This window comes from Neofelis nebulosa, chromosome 1 (assembly GCF_028018385.1).
Source record: "Neofelis nebulosa isolate mNeoNeb1 chromosome 1, mNeoNeb1.pri, whole genome shotgun sequence".
In the NCBI taxonomy this organism is placed as follows: domain Eukaryota; kingdom Metazoa; phylum Chordata; class Mammalia; order Carnivora; family Felidae; genus Neofelis; species Neofelis nebulosa.
Window position 1 is genome coordinate 176,522,868 of NC_080782.1, and position 23,018 is coordinate 176,545,885.

Here is a 23,018-nt window from a genome sequence, read left to right on the forward strand (position 1 = left end):
GGGCAGGACAACCACAGAAGGCTTCTAAAGGGGTCTAGTGTTCTGTTAGGTTGGTAGACAGGGAATATGGAAGATTGGCCGAAGCCAAACTCAAAGGTAGAAATTTCCAAACTTCATCCCTTGAGAGACATCCTCAGTTGTAAGCCAGACTATCCATTTTCATTCCAGCCTTCCTCCCAAGGGCAGTGGAAGGACCATCACCACATTCAACGTGACTCTCCATTTCAGCAGTGGTGTGCCAGAGCCCTCTGCAAAGGCTTTCCCACTGCTCAAATTTTAGAGATTTTGAGAGGCCATTGACAACGTGTCTACGTAGTTTGCAATGTTCCCAGGTGGGACTATTTACATCACAGAAATGGCAGACTCTATAAATCAGCCCCCTGTGCCCACCACACCCACCACCTGAAGATGCATGGCTTATGGTCAAAGAACCATCATGGTGGTTGTGTGTGAGGAAGAGAAAGGAGATCAACATGAGTGGGTAGAAAAAGGAATAAGGAGGCAGAGGCATAGCAACAAAGACAAGGTGGCAGGAAACCACCAATGACTTTCTAGAAGGTTGAGTGCATGACCTAGGAACCAACAGGAGAGAGGTGTGCCTCCAGAGGAGTGGGACCACTTACTTTACATCTTTAGGTGAGGGCAGAGTTGCTTGAGCTTTGTATTATAGGAGAGCTCAATTAGGGTTTCTTTTGGGGCAACTGGGTGGCTCAGTCAGTTAAGCCCTGACTTTGGCTCAGGTCATGATCTCGTGGTTCATGAGTTCTAGCCCCACATCGAGCTTTGTACTGACAGCACGGAGCCTGGAGCTTGCTTCGGATTCTGTGTCTCCCTCTCTCTCTGCTCCTCCCCAGCTCGCACTTTGTGTGTCTCTCTCAAAAATAAGTAAACATTAAAAAAAAATTTTTTTAAAGATTTCTCTCAAAAATCTGGCAATATTCTGCCTAACTCCTAACATGTTTATGAAGCTAAAATTATTGTGGCTTTGCCATGTGGCCTGACCACCTGTTTCTCTGTCATTGGTGCAGAGTCTGAACAATTCTTACAGAATTTTGGCCCTGCCCGTAGACACTCCTGCTGCTTACCTCTGAAGTAAGGTGGCCATGATCTCATTACACTCAATTTTCATGCAAGGATGTCACCTGTGTCCCTGCGGCCTGATTCCTGTGGAGTATATACGTCCAGATTTGACTGGCCACACGGTGTGGCGGACCTTCATACACTTGCTGCCTCTGGACAGACCTAGCCCATCCAATACCACATTCATGATCTCTCCCCCAACGCTTCTACCCTCTCCTACATTCCAAACTTGTTTATTATCCTCTAAGTCGTTATCCAAAATAAAACCTTGGGTGTCATCTCTGGCTTCTCTGTCTCCCTCACTGCCCACATCTAAGCAGCCAACGTATTATCATTAACACCTGTTCTCCGCTGCGACTACCACCGCCTTATGCCAAGTTCTCATCTGTTTTTCCCTGGAATCCCACAAAAATGTCCTAATTATCTGGGGTCTGTGCCTTTAGCCTCCATGTCCTCCAACCTATGCTCCACAGTAGAGTCGCATGTAGAAAGCCCAAATCTGATCGTGTCCCATTTCCCCATTCCTTCAAAAGTTTTCTAGAATTTTCACAATAAAGTTCAAGCTCCTCACATCAGCTCACAAAGCCTCATGAAACCAGGCTTGTTTAATCCTCCAGTCTCAACATTCCTCTCAACTCCCTCACAGCCACCCTTCCATCCGGCTCTCCAGATAGTCAGCTACACCGTGCTGTGCCACACCCCAGTGCATTTGCACGGTCCATGCCTTCAGCCTGGAATTGCCACCGGACTCCCCTAGTCTCTGCACCTACTTCATGATTTCACTAACTCCTACTCATCCTTCAAATACAGCTCAAAATCACCACTAAAAAGAAACTGTCCATGACACCCAGATTGATCCAGGGGTCTCCCTCTCCAGGCTCTTGCCTCCTATGGCACCTGAGTACATACACAGTCGGGTACCTGTCTGCTTATTACTTGGCAAGAACCATGTCCTCTTTGGCCTTGTGTCCCCTTTGCCTAACATTTAGTTGATGTTTGAGACATGTTTGCATAACTGTTTGTCCTGGACTTGATTTTCCTTGTAGCTGGGGCAGGTGGCTTGAGTACAGGCGTTGCATATGAGGCAGGAGGAATACAGTATGGGGAGTGATATGTACTTGACTTTATTGTGTGGTACCACAATGTAAGGGGTGGGAAGACAAAGATGTATGTTTCATGGCGATCGTCTTTCAATAATACTGATGCAGAGGAGAGATTGAGAGTGATGGTAAGGCTGGACGTAGCCACAAGGACATTAATGGTGGCCTTAGGCCAGGTAGCTTCAGAAGGGTAATATGAAAGGCAGCGGGGAATAGGAAGTGGGGACAAGGCTGAACCTGTTAGTTTTGGGGATGCCGGACGCTTCACATACATAATCTCAAGTCATTCTCACAACCACTCTGCGAAATAGGTTTATCTTTTCTTTTTTCATTTTTTTTTAACGTTTATTCATTTTTTGATAGAGACAGAAAATGAGTGGGGAAGGGGCAGAGAGAGAGGAAGACACAGAATCCGAAGCAGGCTCCAGGCTCTGAGCTGTCAGCACAGAGCCCGAAACAGAGCTCGAACTCACGAACCATAAGATCGTGACCTGAACCGAAGTCAGATGCTCAACCGACTGAGCCACCTAGGCGCCCTAAATAGGTTTATCTTTAAGAAACTAAAAATATTGCCAACAAGGAAGCTGAAACTCAGAGGTCCAAATGCCAGATGCTGAGCCCTACCTTCTCAATGGTTGATGTGGATTCAAACCCAGTTCATTCCCTTGAAAGACCACATACCTCCCCTGTACCACACTGTTCTTACTGACATAGAAAAGGATGTAGGAATAAAGGAGGTGGAAAGTAACGAGACTCGACCCCACCCTTCCCTCAAGTCATAAATGTTTATCCGTGGAAGGTGGCTGGAAATTAGGATAAGAGCTAAAATTCATATCTGGATTGATGGAGCATTTTTTTCCCAATGGAGAGACTTGGGTGTTTTCAAAGGCAAATGCACCTTCCTATGCCTCTTTTTAATGCCCATGGAAAGTGGCGTTCACTGGTCGAACTAACGCTGTGTTGAGGCTTTGCGAGCACATGTGACGGGATAGCACCAGGTTCCCAGGGCCCGTGGGGAGAAAATAAAGAGCAGAGTACCTGTCTCTGTCCACACCTGCCCCCATCCCCCATGGCCTGCTGAAAAACTCCATTTCAGCTCTGTTGCCCCCAGACTCTACTCCACACATCAGTGTAAGAGGAGGGCTGGGAGTAAAAGGGAGGTCACCTTTGGGGGGCTGCTGAGTATGTGGTATAGCAACCCTCCTTTTCCTTCACCTCCCTTTTGGGGAGAGAGGGGATTTGACCTGGTTTCTCCAGCGATCTTTTTTTTTTTTTTTTACACTTTATTTTTGAGAGACAGAAAGAGACAGAGTGCAGCTGGGGAGGGGCAGAGAGACAGGGAGACACAGAACTGGAAGCAGGCTCTAGGCTCTGAGCTGTCAGCACAGAGCCAGACGCAGGGCTCGAACCCATGAACTATGAGATCATGACCTGAGCCAAAGTCAGAGGCTTAACCGACTGAGCCACCCAGGCACCCCTCTCCAGTGATCTTCTTACAAGATTAGTGGAACCTAGCCTGTGCCTCTTATCAAGATCAGACAGATGACCATCTCTTCCCAGAATGATGCTGGGCACCAGCGCTGCTGGGTGTGGAAGGACGGTGGCCCTGGGAGAGTGTCACCGCAGCTGCCTACTGTGCCAAAGAAGTGTGAGTTTCCCCGGCCAGCTGGCCACCTCGTAAGAAAACAGTGTTTCCTGCCTCGGAAGAGATAAAACGTTCACTTTAGCAAGATGTTCTTGTTCCTAGATAGGATAGCAAAGAAATCAGCTACTGGGGATAATGCACTGGACTTGGCCCACTGACCCTTGTCCCTTCCAACAGGACCAGGCCCACCTTCCCCTTTATGGAGCAAGAGGGGCTGAAACTGGAGAGGCGGGGGTTTACAGGCACCAGGTAGGTTGAGAAGGCAGAACTTCCCCGGGAGGCATCGTGATCTCATGGTTCATGAGTTCGAGCCCTGCACGATGCAGAGCCTGCTTGGGATTCTCTCCTCTCTTCTCTCTCTGGTCCTCCCCACATTGTTCTCTCTTTCTCTCGCTCTCTCAAAATAAATAAATAAAGTTAAAAAAAAAAAAGTACTTCCCCAGGAGGCAGAGGGAGTGGAGTCTCCGGAAGAGAGGGGCAGCAGACGTGATGTCAAACCTGAGATGTCAGAAATATGATAAGAAGTGCCTTGGTGGCTCAGTCAGTTAAGCATCCGACTCTTGATCTCAGCTCAGGTCTTGATCTCAGGGTCATGAGTTCAAGCCCTGCATTAGGCTGGGCTTGAAGCCTACTTAAAAGAAAGGCAAACAGAGTAACACAAGAAAGACTGGGTGAGAGAGAGAAGCATCCATGGTGGGGAACACCTCCCTTCTGGAGGCCTGAGGCTTCAGGGGTGAGAGTCTACCTTTTATTCTTCCTGCCCTGACTGACCTTGCTTGCCCTTTTGAGATCTGCCTGGCTCTTCTGAAGAAAGCTCTATCATAGTTCTTCTATGTCTGGAAAGGGAAGGTTAATGTGGCAGAAGGGACTTGGCAAGGACAGAGATGATCCTATCATTTTGCTGGGCTCAACACACACACGCACACGCACACACACACACATACACACACACACACCAGCAGCAGCTACAGGGACCCCTTAGGCTGGCTAGCAGCAGAGGACACCCTTTGAGACACCAGGCAGTGAGGCTGAATTCCCCAGGCACACCCTACCAAGGATTAACTCATCCCCTTTTTAACACCTAGCCTTGCCACAAGCAAAGTTACTGGTGCCTCCATTGTATTTCATTCAAGCATTCACACAGGTCAACCTCCCTTTGCAAACATGTGCTTTGCCCGCTGCCTCATTAGTGCATGAAGTGTGTTGTGGCAGTAATCTGACAGACAGCTGAGAGCTTTTGAATGGTATTTGAATGGCTGCTGCCAACAGCCATCTTGTCTTCTCTCAAGGAGCCAAAACTATCCTTCAGATAAGCCGCAAAGAGACTGTGGCCTGGGCGGGAACCAAAATCAACCAAAGACCGTGGCCCTTGCATATAGTTCTGTGCATCTAAGGAATAAATGAACCATGTGGCCGTAACAATGCCTACATTTTCAAACTCATGGGTTATGCTAAATTTCCAGAGAAACGGATCCAGGAAATCCAATTTTACGTTTTTAATACCTTGAAATTGACGAGAATTTCCAATGTAATAATATTCAACAGTGATTTACGTAGAGAAACAAATAGACGTTTTTAAAGAATGGGTAAAGGTCACATCATATTCTGGTAATCATGATTAGTGTTGCTTGTAGAGGATTAGTGGGAAAATTAAAAATAGATGTAGACAGAATGTTCTTTCTCTCCTGCCTTTAAGTGTGCCCGTATATAGTTTTCCATATCTTAACAAAATACACACTTCACTCTATTTCCCTTTCTGATAATGCCCCAACAGGCTGATAATGCCCGGACAGGTTAGGCTCTGTTTAACTAGTTTCCCCTGAGGGTAGGCTCTGTTAAGAGGAACTAAGTGTTCTGGTGTATTTCAAAATGGTTTCTTTTAATTTGACGATAAATTTCATATATTAAAAAACAAACAAACAAACAAACAAACAAACAAACAAACAAAATGGTTTCTTTTCCCTTCCCCCTCCTAGAAGCAAGAGGGGATTTCTTTCTCTCCAACATGTACCGTGGGAATGTGGTTGAGCTCCTGGAGGTGAATCTCACAAAATTCAGAGGTTATGACTGGGCCCTACTGGAGTTTTTAATTTTCAGATTTGTCTGCACTGAGACTCCAGCAATTTCTCAGTGATAGTTCTGGTTTTCGTCCCTGAGTACCAACTCCCAAAGCGGTTTCTGCTCCTTGAGTGTGTGCTCTGGTAAGCTGGCACTCCCTGCATTGGCCTGCCTGTCTCTCCAGTCTTGGAGGGCACAGGATTTGCCCTGTGTAATCCTGTCTCTTACGGATCCAAGAAAAGTTGTTGAGTTTTCAATCTGTTCACCTTTTTACTTGTTATTAGAGTGGAGTGGTGACTTCCGAGCTCCTTACCTGTGAACTGGAACGGAGAAGTCCTCTACTCCCCTTTGTAACTATGTCTCTCTCCTTTGGTTGACATGCTTCTTCAGGAATCCTCTTTGATTACTTTGTTGGTTTTCTTGACAACCTTTCTCCACTTCAAATGGTTTCCTAATTTCCAAATCCAGGGTATATTTGAACATGTACTTTTTCCTGTAATTCCATGAAGCATCCATAACCACTCCTTTTTACAGCATCCTTTCCTTTGGCCTTATATGGAAATACATTCTTCAGAATTTGGTGTCTGGATGTTTATTAAAGCCTCTTAACTCCCAACATAGGCCACTTCCTGTGGTTTAGTCTTTGGCCTTCTATTTTTCTTCCTTTAGATTCTCCCTTTGGGTGAACAGATCCACCCCCTATGGCTTCTATTATCATGTTTATGCAAATCTACATATTCAGCTCTGACTTCTGTCCTGAGATTAACATCTTTAGCTGCATACTGGAGATCTCAAGTGAAGAAATATCCAAGATACAGACCCAATACAAGTTTCATCTGTGAGCCCATTTCTTCTGACCTGGACAGGAAGTATTTCAACAAGTTCAACCACACCACAGGGTGGGCCTCACAAGAAACCAGTATGTTTGAATGAGCATTGGAAATCTATGAGATTGTGAGTTTTACCTCCCACCCTTTCAATCATGTATATGACTATGTCCGTTGGAAAGAGTGGAGGCTCCAGAAACATCATCTTTGTTGAGAGACCCCTTTTACTGAGTAGAATGCATTGGGAGAGTATGCATCTCCCTGACCTAAAACATCCCACACTATGAGCATTGAGGCAAATTTCTAGAGAAAGAAACCACCCCCTGGGGCTTCTCAGACATGAGTGGAGGGAGCTCCCAGAATATGAGACTCTCTGTAATCCAGCAGGTGAGAGGACAGAACATCAAGATTTGAAATATTACTGTAATTATGATCTCATTTATACTCTCAGAGTGATGATTTTTTTAAGCTCTTTTTTCTCAATGAATTGCAGGCAACTGCCCAAGTTGGGAACCTAGGAGTTGAGTTAAACTTGTCCCTTTTCTTCATCTCTGAAATCTAGTGAGTACCATGTAAACCCATCCTTTATAACTTGTGCGGAAGAAAAATACTATAGCACAAAGGATGCAGGAGAGGGGACTACTCTTATAAAATTCTTACATTAGGTGATATAAATTCAAAGTAGACTGTAATAAGTTATGTATGTGTAATGTACTGTAATCCCTAGAACAACTATTAAAAAAAACACACCAAGAAGTATAGCTAAAAGTCAATAGAGCTGATAGAATAGAATACTAAAATCTGGGGCACCTGGGTTGCTCAGTCAGTTAAGCATCTGACTCTTGATTTTGGCTCAGGTCATGATCTGAAGGTTGTGAGATTGAGCCCAGTGTTGGGCTCCACACTGAACATGGAGCCTGCTTGGGATTCTCTCTCTCCTCTCTTTCTGCCCCTCCCCCACTCTTTCTTTCTCTCAAAAAAATAATAGAATACTAAAATCTATTCAAGTAACTAAAAAGGAGATAGGAAAGGAAGAACAAAAAAAAAAAATAGAACAAAGAGAGAAAACTCCAGCAAGATGCAGACTTACACCCAACTATATCAGTGATTACATTAAATGTAAATGGAACAACCATTTCAATTAAAGGCAGTGGTTATTAGACTGGACTTAAAAAAAAAACAAAAACAAAAACAAAAACAAAAACAAAAAAACAAACAAGACCCTGGGGCACCTGGGTGGCTCAATTGGTTAAGAATCTGACTTCAGCTCAGTTCATGATCTCATGGTTCCTGAGTTTGAGCCCCACATCGGGCTCTGTGCTGACAGCTCAGAGCCTGGAGCCTGCTTTGGATTCTGTGTCTTCCTCTCTCTATGCCTCTCCCCCTCTCATGCTCTCTCTCTCTCTCTCTCTCAAAAATAAATATTAAAAAAATATTTTAAAAAAAAACAAGACCCAATTATATGTTGCTTATGAGAGATGCACTTTACATGTAAATACACAGACAAGTTGAAAGTACAAATATGGAAAAAGATACCCATGCAAACTCTAATCATAAGAAAGCTAGGGTAACTATATTGATTTCAGACAAAAAGAAGGCTTCAAGACAAAGGGAATTACTAGAGATGATTAGAGTCATCTCATAATGATGAAAGGTCAATTCCTCAAGAAGACCAAGTAAATCTGCCCTTGATAGTATCTGCCTTACATGCTACCTCCTCTCTACTTCATCTTATCTCTTGGCTCAGTTTGGTTCTCCTGGTTCCTTAGCAGGATGATATCTCTCTTCTACTCTAACCCATCCTGGCTGCAAGTGCATTTTTAAAATAAAAATAAGATCAGTCCTTTAATCAAAAACCTCTAATGGTCACTAGCTGGGTAAAGTCCAAATTCCTTCCTTAGCCTGTTATAGTTGTCCCAACCCAACTATCCAGCTTTGTCTCCCATTGATCATCATTCACAGCAAAAACTCCTGTTCCAGAACACACGATGCTTCCCTCAGTGCATCTGTCAAAGATCCTCCACTTGCCAAGATCCCCTCCTTTCATTTCCTCCACACATCAATTAGGCATCCTTTTGTACTTGGCTATAAACTTTACCTGAACTAGCTCCTGTCATTCTCCCTGTCCTCCCTCTCTCACTGTATCCCAGCCACCCTGGCCTCAAATACACCATACTTAGTCCATTTTAAGGTCTTTGTATTTGCTGTTCCCTCTTCAAGGCATGCTCTTCTCTTTGCTCACTGCATGGTAACCCCTTTAATCCATGCAGGTTGCTCCTCACAGAGTCTTTAGGGAAAGACAAGAACATCTTTGGAACATTTTCTACTCTGACTCTACTAAAGGACTATGTAAGTAATGAGGATCTGGGGATCAGCACCGCGCATCCAGTGAGATTTCAATAAAACATTAATGGGCTGGGGGTGGGGGAGGCACCAACAATGCCAGGCAATGAGAGCTGAATTGTGAGCTCCAAAGACATACTTGCTTCAGACCATGATTCTGACCTTTTAAGTCCTTGCTTGGGAAGACATCCCGATCTCAGGATCCCCAACAAAGAATCCCTGTTTTAGATTGTAAAATTTTCTCTTAGTTGGCTTTAAAAAATCAGCTTGCATTCTGTTTTTTCTCTTTGTGTGTGTGTGTTTTAAAACATATTCAAGTTCAATATCTTCTCAATTTAAACTCAGCATCTTTTTAATTCTCTTAAGACATCCCTTCCCTCTCTTCTTTGATTTTTCTCTTGGACTCTCCCCCACTAGTATTCATTCAGTGGCCTGTTTTCTTTTGAGAGAAAAATGTTTGGCAGCTTGCTCTTTGGCTGCAAAAATGTTGAACAGGTTTTGAGCACTTGGGTTTCCTGGCTGGCACAAATCCCTTGCCTTGTTACATAAAGGAATCCCTGCACCCTTGAAACTCCAGGGGAACACAGTGTTGGAGCCTCCCTGTTTGAGGGTTATTGGATAAGGTGCTTGTGGACGTGTAATTGCTGTGCTCAAAGACAACACGAATGGCAGTGTTACTCACCACGAGCGCCACTGTGGCAAGCAGGCCTGCTGTCCTCATTTTGTGGCCGGTCTGTCCTTTGCAGACTCACAGCTCCACTTCCTGCCAGGGCTGTGGCAGTTGGCGTGGAGCCTTGGCACAGAGGTCGGCAGCCCCTTCTCCCTTACACGCAGCCACACCACTTCCACATTCCTGGCACATATTTGCAACGTCCCCTCTCACGATTTCTTCAGCCCTGCATTGCCCTCTAGGAGCCTGCGACCTAAAAGGGAGGCTTGCCCCTGACCCAGCTGTAAAATACAGTATTCACCCTAAACTGAAATTAAATATTGCCTTATAATAAGTGTTATTCATTATTAATCATGCTTACTAATAGTCAGTACAATAAATGGTTTAATGATACAATTCGTTGTCAGTAATAATATTTCACAATTGTACCTAACCTTTTTGAATGCTTACTCTGTGCTGCACTCTCTTGCTATGTTTCAACTCCTTGAACCCTCACAACAACCCTGGGGGCTATGCACCATTATTATCCCCATTTTATCCCATCAGACCATGAAACTGTGGCAAGCAGAGATGGAGAAACTCATCCAAAGTCCCACAGCTAGGACGCGGAGCTGGGCTTGAAACCGGGTTGTCTGATTCCCCGACTCAGGCAGTCTGACTCCAGAGCCTGCACTGGAGTAAGTGTCCCAGGGTTTGTTCCATACAACACACTACAGACAACACAATGAGAAAGATGGAGGATGTACGGACAGAATGTTGAAGCCCCAACCCCAGTGTGACGGTACTTGGAGAGAGAGCCAAGGGGAGCAGTTAGGTTTAGATGAGGCTTGCTTCCTCCCTCTGCCAGGTGAGGACACAGTGAGAAAACAAGGTCTGCAGGCCACAACGTGGGCTTCACCGGGAGCCCAAACTGCTGGCACCTTGACTTTGGACTTCCCAGCTTCCAGAACTGCGGGAAGTAAATGTTACAGCTGTTTAAACCACTCAGTCTGTGGTATTTTGTTATAGCAACCTGAGCTGACTAATATAGGGGAGGGTGTTCCTTAATCAAATCAATTTGGAAAATGCTCAATATTTACTCACTATCTGAAAGGACTCGCAATGTCTATTAGAAAATCAAAGGCTCTGGAAAGTCCTGCATTAAAGAAAGCTCTTTAAATTTGTTAAAGCAGAGGTGCCTGGGTGGCTCAGTCGGTTAAGCATCTGACTTCAGCTCCAGTCATGATCTCACAGTTAGTGGGTTCGAGCCCCACCTTAGGCTCTGTGTTGACAGCTTGGAGACTGGAGCCTGATCCAGATTCTGTGTGTCCCTCTCTCTCTGCCCCTCCCCTGTTCATGCTTTGTCTCTCTCTGTCTCTCAAAAATAAATAAATCTTAAAAAGATAATAAAAATAAGTAAGTTTGTTAAACCCATTGCTTCCCAAACTTTTTGAAGTGTGGAAATTCCCCACGTATGAATTCTTTACAGAACACACTTGGAAGGTGTTCCTGGGCTGAATGCCTCGGGTAGGATTGTGTGCTTGTTTCCAGGTGGAATGTAACTGCCCGGTGAAGTCAGAAGCTTATGTAGGGAAAGGTTTGGTAGCTGAGACCAAGAGGGGAGATGCGATACAGGCAGAGCCTGAGAAACGCAGGGCAGAGGACTGCAGCCAAGAGGCAGTGAGTGGCCCTGCAGGGGGGAGAAGAGCCCAGATATTCCAGAACATCCGGGAGGGTAAGTGGGAAGATCTACTATAAGGAACTTGTTCTCAGGGTAAATCTGGCGAGAACTAACTTCCAAGAGCGAAGTTAGGGCCTATCCTGGACAGAGGATTTGACTTTAAGAGCAGAAAGGCCATTATGGTATTGTGTAAATTTGAATATAGGAGAATAGGATATACAAATAAATAGCAGAGTTATTGTATCATCTGCCAGAAACGGCCATATGTGATACCCACTAGAAATTTAACACAGGCTGATGTCCTAACATGTCTTAATTTCTATCTAGGGAATTACAAGATGAGACCTCAAATAAAAGACCCAGCGGGGCAAGAAAACAAGAAGGTCTTGCTTGGCCACAAAAGTGGCCATTTATAGTATCCAATAAATGTTCTTGCTGAAGATATTGAAAGGACAGAAAAGGGAAGGATTAATAGCATCATATGGGGGGTGCCTGGGTGGCTCAGTCAGTTAATCGTCTGACCCTTGGTTTCGGCTCAGATCATGATCTCGTGGTTGTTGAGTTTGAGCCCCGCATCGGCTCTGTGTTGACGATGCAGAGCTTGCTTAGGATTCTCTCTCTCTCTCTCTCTCTCTCTCTCTCTCTCTCTCTCTCTCTCTCAAAATTAAAAAAAAAAAAGGCACAATTCGGGGTTTGTGTCCTTAAAATGAAATATTAATCATAATTGAGCAGTTAGATCTTTTTAACAGTTTAAGCTTCTCGCAGGGTGGTGGGGGGAGGAAGAAGGGAGATCACCGGCAGAATGATGGCAAATGTCAACAGAAAACAATCAAATTGCTATATGATCGCATAGGAAGATTTCATGTCTGCTGTTAGCTGAGGGGGCCTTATGCATTCCATCCAAATCTCACATCCTGATTCCTTGTTGTTCAGAACATGCTAGAGGAAGTTTGGAAAAGAAACTGTTTTGTTCAGAGGTTGGCACACTTAGTACAATTCAGGCAGTTCATTTGTAATGAGTATTCAACACACAGATCAATTGTGCAAACAGATTCAATTTGCTATTTTCTTAAACAGAAGAACATACAAACATAAGTGGCCTCGATGATTTAACACTGAAAATGTTGACATAGTAGAGATAAACCTCAACGTTGAGCAAAGGGCTTCCCATACTCTCTTCATTGAAAACAAATTGAAAATTTGTTTGACATCAATAATTTTTCCTCAGAATTGGGATGTATTCAGGTTGAACACGTTACACGGAGCAAACAGCCTATTTTCAATTTTTTGTGTTTATATATATATTCACCTGTAATTGCAAATTGCATACAAATGATGTTTTCTCTTGTGCAAATGCCAAGGGAGGTCAGCAAATGTCGTGATTGTTAGTGCCATCTACTGGTGAAATGTAGTATGACCACATGTACCAGGTCTGAGACACAGAGTTACTATGGGGGACGAGGAGTCAAGTAAAAGGACAGATGGGACAGGGATTCTGTATTTGAGAATGATGGTGGCTATGGAGTGCCTGAGTGGCTCAGTCAGTAGAGCATCTGACTTCTGCTTAGGTCGTAATCTCGCAGTCCATGAGTTCAAGCCCCATGTCAGGCTCTCTGCTGTCAGAGCAGAGCCTGCTTTGGGTCCTCTGTTCCCTTCTCTCTCTGCTCCTCCCCTGCTCACTTTTGTTGTCTCTCTCTCTCTCTCTCTCTCTCTCTCTCTCTCAAATAAGTAAATAAATAAACATTTTTAAAAAGAGTGGTGGTGGTTATTATGCTAAGTGAAATAAGTCAGAGAAAGACAAATACCATATGATTTCATTCATATGTGGAATTTAAGAAACAAAACAGATGAACATATGGGAAGTGGGTGGAGAGAGGAGAAAGAAACCACAGGAGACAGTTTGTTCTCTGTACAAACTGAGGGCTGCTGGAGGGAGCTGGATGAGGGATGGACTAGTTGGGGGATGGCTACTAAGGAGGGCACTTGTTGTGATGAGCACTGGGTGTTGTACTAAGTGATGAGTCACTGAATTCTACTCCTGAAACCAACATTGCACTGTTAACTGAGTAAAACAAAATTTTTAAATGGTGGTGAACCTATCTTTATGAGACAATTAGAAATTCAAACATTTAAAAGGTATCTGTTAAATAATTATTGCTAATTAGTTTTAGGTGTGATGTTGGTGTTGGGGTTACGTTACAACATCCTTATCTTTTAGAGATTTGGGGCCAAGTCTGACCCACTGTCTGTTTCTGTTTGACCTATGAGCTAAGAATAGTTTTTACATTTTGGGCTGAAAGAATCAAAAGAAGAATGCTTTGTGTCGTAGGCAAATTACATGAAATTCAAATTTCAGTGCCCATAAGTATGGTTTTATTGGAACATGACCCTGCTCATTCATTTACGTTTTGTCTGGGCCTGGCTGCTTTGTGCTTTGCCAGAAAAGCTGAGGATTTGCACAGAGTCCGTGTAGCTCACAAATCTGCAAGATTGACCCCCTACCCCTTTACAGAGAAACCTTGCCCACACTGCCCCAGAGCTGCCCTGTTCTAAGTATGGCCTGTAAACCAAGCAACACTGGCTTTGCCCAGAGGCAGTTAGAAACACAGAATTTTGGTCTATGCCCCAGACCTACTGATTCCAAATCTTCGGATCCCAGGTGATTCCTCCTCACATTAAAATTTGAGGAGCACAGGGGCACCCGGGGGGCTCAGCTGGTTAAGCATCTGGCTCTTGATTTCGGCTCAGGTCATGTTCTCACAGTTCGTGGAATCCAGCCCCATGTCAGGCTCTGCGCTGACGGCTCAGAGCCTGCTTGGGATTCTCTCTCTCCCTCTCTCTCTGATTCTCAATCTCTCAAAATAAATAAACAAACTTAAAAAAAAAACTGAGGAGCATTGGTTTAGATGGCTCTGCTCACCTCATCCTCTGGTTGCACCGTCCCAAGGGTGCAGCAGCCGGTGGGGACATGCGGCTGTCTACCTGGAGCTCCCCTCCCCCATCTAGGTCATGCCCTGAGGACCTAGAACCCTAGAATTCCTGCCTCCAGAGCTAAAGCAGACCGTCTCTGCAGGGTCCATCTCCTAGCCGGTCAGGGGGTCAAGATAAGCTGTTTATGGGGTGGGAAGAAGGTGGCTTGGGCTTGGATGTGAAGCAGGGTGTCCTCTGGCTTGAGTAGCAGATTCTACAGGGCACAGAAAGGGTCAGTCAGAACCAGAGGTAGGAAGAGAAAGGGGGGGTGCTGGGGGCTGGGGTCAGCTCCCCCCGTGCTGTCAACCTTCCGGCTGGGAACTCCAGACTGCAGGAATCCCAGCCTGCCAGGTACTTGTGAAGGTATATTTCACCATTTGGGAGCTTGATTCCTAACTTCTAAATACTTAAACATATAGTATGGGCCTTCATTTCTGCTCTTGATGTGGGGCCCACTAATCTTACTGGCTTGTGTGTTGAATGCTCTCAGAGTAAGCTCTGAGGACCACCCGCATCAGAATCCACAGGGTTCGGAATTTTCAAAAATGCAGACTCCCAGGCCCCACTTGTGAGTCCCCTGAATCAGAGTCTTTGGGGCTGGAGCCTAGGAGTCTGCATTCAAACCAGCTCCCCCTGGTGATTCTGACCCACACCAGAGCTGCAGAAGCACTCGCAGTGAGGACGGAGTGGAGAAGCAGGAAGCTTCAGGAGAGAAAAGAGGGGGGAAGCCAGGTCAAAGGGAGACGCTCTTCATAATACGGCCTGATCCTCCCCACCCCAGAGTCAGCTGCAGGGAGAGGCTTTCTGCCAGAACAGGGCAAGGGTGTCCCCCCGCCAAATGGGGGGCTCCCAGGGGCTGCCCTGCAGAGAGAAGTACAGGAGTCCACGCATCATAGGGAGAAAAAGGAGCTGCAGGTGCCTGGAGGGACCCTCTGAACTCAAATGGAGTTCAGGCTGAAGCCACAGTGCAAGTCTTTGGGCAAGCGAGACGTCCGGGGTCCCCTCTCCACGCAGGGGACATAGGAGCAGCTGGGACCGATGGTGTAGTCCTACCGGCATGGGTTCAGAGTCTGCATCTGCCACATGCAAGGTGTAAGGCCTGGAGCAGGTTACTGATGCTCCGTGGGCTTGTTTCCTTGTCCATAAGATGGGGATCCTAACACCTGCCAGGCTTGGATTCATATTAAATGTGATAATTCAGCAAAGACACATTTTTGCCACACAGAGACGGATAAGGGCTGGCTGTGCTTTGTAGAAGAATGTTACCTATACCTCCGGGCTTCCTGATGCTTGATGTCATAGGCACTTGCCACTGGCTGATAAGGTGAATTTCCCTAAACCCCAAGCACAGGAAGCCACTTAGGATCCAGTCACGGCCCTGTGCTTGGCCAGAGACACAGAACTCCTGTGGGGAACCTGTGTCTCAGTCAGTTGGGTGTCTGATTTCAGCTGGCTCAGATCACGATCTCATGGTTCATGAGTTCGAGCCCCGCATTGGGTCCTCTGCTGTCAGCGTGGGTCCTCTGTGCCCCCTCTCTCTGCCCTTCCCCCTGCTCACACTCTCTCTCGCTCAAAAATAAAAAACAAACGAAACAAAACAGAAAAAGAACTCCCTGGGGCGCCTGGGTGGCTCAGTCGGTTGAGCATCTGACTTCAGCTCAGGTCATGATCTCATGGTTCATGAGTTCAAGCCCGGAATCGGGCTCACTGCTGTCAGCACAGAGCTCGCTTCGGATCCTCCACACCCCCCCGCCCCTCCCCTCCTCACGCTCTCTCTCCCAAAAATAAATAAACACTAAAAAACAACAACAACAACAACAAGGAATGAAGCCTCATTTAAAAAAAAGAACTCCCTGAGCTTTCCTGTGAAGAAGCAACTCCTGAAGTCACTGTCCAGCTGCTCCCTGGGCACAATTCCTAGGATTTCCCACCCATCGACAGCACACCTGGAGGCTTTCGGGTTTGTCAGGAACGCAGGATTTGTAGGAAACCGGAGACAGCTGTGTCATACTAGAAAACCGCCACTAGGGGGAAGCAGAATCCACACCTCCGTGTGAGGAGCGTGAAAAGGTGTGGCGCGCGGACCCGGAAGGGCACAGAAAGGGCAGGAGGGGTCCAGGTCTTAACCTCCTCTCCCCTTGCCACGCATCCCACCCTCCAAACACCTAAACAGGAGCTGCCGGTCCTGCACTGGAAGCACCTGACCACTGTGTACCGTTGCCTCATCCAGGTATAGTCCATTATATTTTAAATAGGGCCAAGGGCGCAGTCGTTCACAAGCTTAGCTGCAAATTTGAATCACCTGGGGAGCTCTGTAAAATCCCCGCGCTGAGTTTTGGTCTCCGTGAAGTCAGAATCTCTGGGGTGCGGAGGCAGGAATCAACACTTTTTATTTATTTCTTTATGTTAAATCTTAGGGTCTTCATCTTTATTTACTTTTATTCTTTTTAATGTTTTATTTATTTTTGAGAGAGAGAGAGTGCAAGTGGGGGAGGGGCAGCGCGAGAGAGTGACAGAGGATCCAAAGCTCTGTGCTGACAGCAACAAGTCCAATGTGGGGCTCAAACACACGAACCGTGAGATCATGACCTGAGCCAAAGTCAGATGCTCAACCAACTGAGCCACCCAGACACCCCCTTTTTTTTGTTTTCTAAGTAGACTCCACGCCCAATTTGGGACTTGAACTCCCAACCCTGAGAGCAAGGGTCACATGCTCTACCAACTGAGCCAGCCAGGGGCCCCAGGAATCAATACTTTTCAAAATACCACAGGCGATTCCACACTGCAGCCAAGTTTGAGAACCATGGTTGTAGACAAAAGATCTCATTTCTTCCCAAATGGCAACTGGCTTTCATTGCCAGGTGCCACCTCCAAGCCTCCATTAAGTAACCACACATTCTTCTCCTCCATCTGTCCACGGGTCTATAATTGGTGCCAGCTCGCTGTTCCTATTTGGATGTGCATACAGATCACCCGGGGATATTGTTAATATGCAGATTCCGATTCAACAGGTCCAGATGGGGCTGAGATTCTTTTTTTTTTTTTTTTCCAACATATTTTGGGACAGAGAGAGACAGAGCATGAACGGGGGAGGGGCAGAGAGAGAGGGAGACACAGAATCGGAAATAGGCTCCAGGCTCCGAGCCATCAGCCCAGAGCCCAGGCTCGAACTCATGGACCGCGAGATCGTGACCTGGCTGAAGTCGGACGCTTAACCGACTGCGCCACCCAGGCGCCCCAAGATGGGGCTGAGATTCTACACATGTAACTACGCTCCCAGGTGCTGCTCCGCTGCTGGTCCATGGACTACAAGTAGCAGGGTTTGTGGGATAGCAGCCTCTTCCGCAAAGGCAAATCAGATCAGGTCTCACCCCTGCTCAGTTAACCAACTGAGCCCCACCCAGGTCCCCCTCTTCTTACATTCTTAATTTTCAAACATTCTGTCAACCCCCCACCAAAAAGCCAAAAAACAAAACCAAGCTTGTAAATACAGAGAACAGTTTGGTGTTTGACAAAGGAGAGGGGTGGGTGAAATGGGTGAAGTGGGTCGAAAGGTACAAATTTCCAGTCAAAAGATACAGAAATTCTAGGGATGTAATGTTTAACATAGTGACTGTAATTAATAATACCATATTGTATATTTGAAAGTTACTAAGATCTTAGAAATTTTTACCACAAAAAAAAATTTTTGTAACTGTGATGGTATATGTTAATTACACTTATTGTGGTGATCATTTCGTAATATATACAAATATCAAATTATGTTTTATGCTAGAAACACATATATGTCAATTATATCTCAATTTTTAAAAATAAGCATTCTATCAAAGGAATTAGAACCCTATTGCCTTAGATTTACCATATTACCTGTAGTAATAAGTATCCTATTCTTTTAAAATTTAGTCTGGGGGCACCTGGGAGGTTCAGTTCGTGAAGCATCCAACTCTTGATTTCAGCTCAGGTCATGGTCTCATAGTTTGTGAGTTTGAGCCCCTCATCAGGCTCTGTGCTGCCAGTGTGGAGCCTGCTTGGAATTCTCTCTCTCTCTCTCTCTCTCTCTCTCTCTGCCCCTCCCCTGCTTGCAGGCATGCTCACTCTCTCTCAAAATTTAAAAAAAAAAAAATGTTTTTTAATTTAGTCTAAAGGAATTGATGTAGGGGTTTTTTTTAGCCTTTAATTTTTTGTTCATTCCTTTTTTTTCTTTTTCTTTTTTTGAGAGAAAGATCATGAGAGTGGAGGAGAGGGGCAAAAGGAGAGGAAGACACAGAGAGAATCACACAGGGCTTGATCCCACAGTCCTGGGATCATGACCCGAGCCAAACTCAAGAGTCAAACACCCTACTGACTAAGCCACGCGGGTACCCTTTATCTCTTGATGCTTGGATATATTTGTTGTGGTTAATATTTGGTGTTTTAAAAAGAACATTATTTTTTTAGCTCCTTAATAAGAGAGCCACTGGTTATCAATGTTTTTCTTCCATGACTTAGTACCATGCCTGGCACCCTAGTAGGTGCTCAACAAATGTTGAGTTTTGACTACTCAGTGAAAAATTCTGATCTGCCATTTAAGAAGCTGGGAACGAGCTCTTTTAGTACTGAAGAATATATCCACAGGTCAAGTTGGAAATATTGTGGACACTTTGAGAGAGTTCTGTGAAAAGCCCCTCCTCTATCTGGTGTCTGTTTTCCTCCCTTGCTTCATTTCAAGACATTATCTCTCTCTAGCCTACACTCCAACAGTTCTTAACCTCTTTCAGATCCTCAAATTCACCAAAGTCTCTTTTGTTCTGGACTTTTGGACCAGCCTCTCCCCTGCCTGGCAGCTCCTTTCCCCTTTTTATTGACTCTTCCTCCTCCTTCAGGGGGAAAGTGAAATACCCTTTGGCCAGCAAATCTCCTCCTCCTCCATGAGATTAGGACCTTCCCCTTCCCTGATCTCCCCCTCATCGACTTTCCTGTATCTGTTCCTCTCTCCTCTTCTTTCCTCTGTTAGCCTGGAAGAGCACCAATGGAGTCTCCTTCTTGGGCCCCCAGCACCTGTCTCAGAGCACAAAGTAGGGGCTCAAGTATTTGTTGGATGACTTTGAAAACACATAGGCTGTAGGCAGATAACTTTCCAAGTCCACTGGCTTCTCTTTTATCCTTGGGCTAAGAACTTAGATGCTAATTGACCTCAGATGAGAGGAGGGTTTCAGAAGAAGAGACAAGTATATGATTTAAACCGAAGACATCTGGAGAAAGAAGGAAGAAAAGAACTTGGCATTTCAGGAAGTGTACAGACAATGGAAAGTTGCTGTGATTCCCATAGAGCCTCTCCTTTCATTGTGAAGAGGGGTCCCTTGGATGAAAGTGGCACTGAGACTTTCCCCAAAGGGCTCATTCTGGCTTGTTCTCTGAAATGTTGTGTCTGTGGGCAAGGCTGTATATAGAACTGAAGTTGGAGGGAAACATAGATTGTGTGTCTTTGTAGAAATGGTTGGCTTCTCTCTGCCACAAGCAAGCCACTGTCATTGGGACATCACACAAATTACAGAATGAAATCTCTCACCCAATCTCAGGGTTGGAAAGGACACTGGATATCGCTGTATCCCCTCCTCTGACCTCTGCAGGAATTCCCTCTGTAGGTCTCTGATAACAATTCACAGCCTTCTGTCCATGGAAGCTAGCTCCATGTTGGATTCTAATTGTTGGAAAATCCTCTTGAGCTCAGTGCTTTGTATGTGGTCATGGTGTATTGAGTTAGACAAACAAACACAAAGGAACATTTATAATCAGGACAATAGAAATTATGTTACAGTAATGTTTCTTGGTAAAAAGATTGTGGGAAAATTGTCTTAAATGTTTGAAATAGTCTCCAGTCATCACATTGTACCAGATACAGGTTCTCTTTGATTTATTACCTGGACAAGTCAAAAAGCAAAAACAAAACAAAAAGTAGGGGCACGTGGGTGGCTCGGTTGGTTAAGCATTGGCCTTCAGCTCAGGTCATGATCTCACAGTTTGTGAGTTCGAACCCCACATCGGGCTCTGTGCTGACAGCTTAGAGCCTTGAGCCTCCTTTGGATTCTGTCTCTCTCTCTCTCTCTCTGCCTCTTCTCTGCTGGTGTTCTGTTTCTCTCTCAAAAATAAACATTAAAAAATAAAAAATAAGCAAAAACAAAAGTAGACAATAAAGGCTGTCTTACTACGTACTCAGAACCAACTACTAAATATTTACCAAATGACTGAGCAAATTCTCATAAACACTTATTATCTTGAGTCTTGAGATTAAACTTTCAGAATGGGCCTCCTTTGCTTGTGGCAAGAATGACCATATCCTTCAGCACTGACCTGGGAGAACAAGGGAGCAGGGCGCAGTGACGTGGAATGGAGATGGCAGATGGTTTCTGTCCCTGCCCTGCCACTAACCAGCTGTGCCATGTAGGCAAATTACATGTTAGACTCTGATGGATCTTAGTTTCCTCCTCTGCAAACAGAGGTAATTCAATCAGATGACCTGTAAGGTTCAGTAGCCAACCCTCCTTGGTTCTAGGACTTTGCCCTTTCCGCCTAAAGACCAAAGCCTCATGAGTGAAATGAACTCTCAGGGTAATTGATCATTAGCAAGAGTCTAACTCATACTAAATGGAGATGGTTAAGTTAAAGCAATTATGGTAAATGTAACTATGTACATACCCTTCCCTGAATTAGCAGAAACTTGAGTTAATAGTTGGCTACATCATTAAGCTCATAACCTCTCATTTCTACCTTCAATGTTGGCCAAAATTCCCCAGCTGTCAGCTGAATCTAGACTTTTTAAATGTTTCTATTTTTAAACCACAGTAATTAGACCATACAGTCCTGGTAGGGTATATACCAAGAGGAAAAAAAAGAAATACCCCAAACTGCAAAGAAATCTCAAATGATTGTCAGTAATTACTTTTTAACATGATTTCCCCCTTGATATTATCATATTTCCTGATAGTCAGGTACAGTTATTATGAAACAATAATATATTTAGTAGCTAAGGAAATTAAGTATTTTTTTTAATTAGGAACCAAGATTTTCAGTGCAAGAAAAAAATATATAAATATCGGATCAAAATCCTGTATCCTAAGTTTAAATTAGAAATATTAGTGAGGAAAAAAAGAAATATTATTAAGAATAAGTATGTTTTTTGGTTAAAAAAATTATTTTTAGGGGTGCCTGGGTGGCTTCGTAGGTTGAGCCTCTGACTTGATTTCGGCTCAGGTCATGATCTCATAGTTTGTGAATTCGACCCGGGAATTGGGCTAGCACTGACAGTGCAGAGCCTGCTTTGGATCCTCTCTCCACTTCTCTCTCTGCTCCCTCCCCAACGTGTGTGCACACACTCTCTGTCTCTGTCTCAAAATAAATAAATAAAATTCTTTTTAGCTCTGTTGAAAAGGCCTTGACACCTTGACTAACTGATAGCAATGAGCACCCTTAGCCCCCAGAGTGTGCTTTCTAAACACCATTTCCCGCTAAAAGGAACAGAGCTCCTTGGAGAAATGGCTGATTAATTTGGGTTCAGGGATGAGCTTGGAACATCTTGTCAAAGCAGCAAGCAAGAAAGTTACTGAAGACTACAGAATCATGCCCAAAAGGCTTAGGAACCAAGTTGAAGAGCCCATAGGCTAGAGATTATACAATTTCAGCACCAGAAACAATAACAACTGCAAAGGATTGAAACGCATTGAATATGTTAAAAATCTGTGAATTCATACAATTACAGCGCGCGCGCGCGCGCGCACACACACACACACACACACACACACACACACACCTTTGAAGGAAACTAGGAATCCAACTCATTATTTTAAAAACTAGGGGGGTCACCTGGCTGGTACAATCAGTGGAATGTGTGATTCCTTCATTAAAAAAATTTTTTTTAATGTTTATTTATTTTTGAGAGAGAGAGAGAGAGCACGAGCAGGGGAGGGGCAGAGAGAGAGGGAAACATAGACTCTGAAGCAGGCTCTAGGCTCTGAGGTGTCAGCACAGAGCCCAATGTGGGGCTCGAACCCACAAACGCAAGATCATGACCTGAGCCAAAGTCCAATGCTTAATTGACTGAGCCACCCTGGCACCCCTGGAGCATGTGATTCTTGATCTCAGGGTCATGAGCTCAAGGCCCATATTGGATATAGAGATTACTTAAAACAAACAAACAAAAAAAAAATTTTAAGGGTATACTTAAATAAATAAATAAATAAATAAATAAATAAATAAATAGAAGTGTAAAAAACTGGGGGGGAAAGGCAAAATAATTGCTTGATTCTTTCTTCTACAGAACTATACTAAAGTTGTTATACAAGGTAACCAAACAGTTTATGAAGTAAATTTCTTCTTTTAGAAGAATTTAAGCTAATACATGCAGAGGGATACTACAATTGGAATATCACTATTTTGCAGCCTCTAGTGAAATAATGTATTAAGGCAAATGGTTATAGGAATTACATCCCCACAGAGAGATAATCAACAACAAAAAAAGAGTATAGGACATTCTACAGGCTTGTAGAAATTATTGCTCTTCAATAAATAACTTGCATAAAAAAGAAAGAGGGATGGGGGACCTATGATTAAAAGAGATTTAAGAGACATCAACTCAGTGCAATAGACGGGGCTTATTTGGATCCTGATTTGGACAAACTGTAAAAAAAAA

At 44.5% G+C, this 23,018-nt stretch overlaps 1 protein-coding gene and 1 long non-coding RNA gene across 3 annotated transcripts in view; one reads left to right on the forward strand and one right to left on the reverse strand.

Moving 5' to 3' along the window:
• CLDN10 (claudin 10) overlaps positions 1-23,018 on the reverse strand; it is a 113,376-nt gene that overhangs the window by 64,550 nt on the left and 25,808 nt on the right. The gene's annotated exons all lie outside the window — the stretch shown is intronic.
• LOC131483546 (uncharacterized) overlaps positions 16,436-23,018 on the forward strand; it is a 42,966-nt gene continuing 36,383 nt past the window's right edge. The window contains exon 1 of the long non-coding RNA XR_009247761.1: positions 16,436-16,583. This is a non-coding gene — a long non-coding RNA (uncharacterized LOC131483546). The remainder of the gene's footprint in view (positions 16,584-23,018) is intronic.